The sequence below is a fragment of the Chrysochloris asiatica genome, unplaced genomic scaffold (assembly GCF_000296735.1).
Source record: "Chrysochloris asiatica unplaced genomic scaffold, ChrAsi1.0 scaffold00001, whole genome shotgun sequence".
NCBI lineage: Eukaryota > Metazoa > Chordata > Mammalia > Afrosoricida > Chrysochloridae > Chrysochloris > Chrysochloris asiatica.
In genome coordinates this window covers 29,769,694-29,770,997 of record NW_006408519.1, presented here as the reverse complement: position 1 = coordinate 29,770,997, position 1,304 = coordinate 29,769,694, and positions in this window count along the sequence as shown.

Genomic DNA, 1,304 nt, shown 5'->3' with positions numbered 1-1,304 from the left:
ACTTCTACCACCTATGTTTTAGTCATCTAGTGCTGCTATGACAAAAACGCCACAAGAGGGTGGCTTTAATAAACAGAAATTTATTTTCTCACAGTTTAGGAGGTTAGAACCCAAAAATTAGGGCACTGGCTCTTGGGCTTGGTGGGAAGGGTCATGTCTCTTCAGCTGCTGTTCCATGGCAATGTGGAGGTCCTCCCGTAGCGCAACACCCATGTCGTTTACTGCTTGCAAGCTTCTCTGTGTTTATTTCACCTGTTCTTGTAATAGCTCAAAGGCGAGTGGCTTAAAAACACATCCTACCATTATGTGGGGAGTGCTGGTGTGGAGCTGTGAGATAAATCACTGAATCACAAGGTGGGTTTGAACCATAAGGTCAGTGGTTCAAACTCAACAGCCACTCCTTGGAAACCCTATACAGAGTCTCTGTGAGTCAGAACCTACTTGGCAGCATTTAACAACACCCTGATATGATCGCTTATAATGAAGAAAACCCATTCCCAAATGGGATTATAACCACTAGCACACCAAAACCCCACCCCCATCAAGTTGATTCTGACTCACACCAACCCCATACAGGGTTTCTGAGCCTGTGAATCTTTATGGATGCAGAGAGCCTCATGTTTCTCCTGAGGCTGGTTGACCCAGCTGTAGGCAGCTCAACGCCTAACCCACAACGCCAACAGGGCACCTGAGCCACAGGTATAGAGGACTTACAACATGTACTTTTCTTTTTTAATGTTTTATTGTGAATTATGTGATAGTTTACATGGGAGACCATTAGCTTTACAGTCATCCTATTGTATATCGTTTCATTGCCATGGTTCCTATCCCCTCCATGCATCATCAACCAACCAAAGGGTACACCATGCAAGCCTGCCCCCCTGTTGTCAGCAAACGGCCCCTCTCCCTCTCTGGGTCTAAAGTCCCCAGCCACTCCATCTCTCCACGTCATCATTTCTGCCTCCATCTCTGGCACCACTGCTTCTCTGGGTAGGGTCCCGCTGTCTGCTCTTCTCCCTTGATGATCCCAGGAACGTCGGCTCCTGGACTGCAAAGTCAACTACTCCCCTTTTGCTACAAAACGTCTACCTTTGCATTTCCAACCCTCACAGTCAGTCCTGGTAGTAATTATTCACTATCGTACCACAAGAGTCCTATACCCATCTCCTTTCATTAGCCCTGCCTAGACAGATTGGATACTACTCAGTGGAGATTCTACCTTCCTCCACGCCCTCTAGAGCTAGATTCCCTCTTGAAAGCTGTTAAGCCAGTCCCTTCTTGCCTTTGTAAACCCCCCCCCCCCC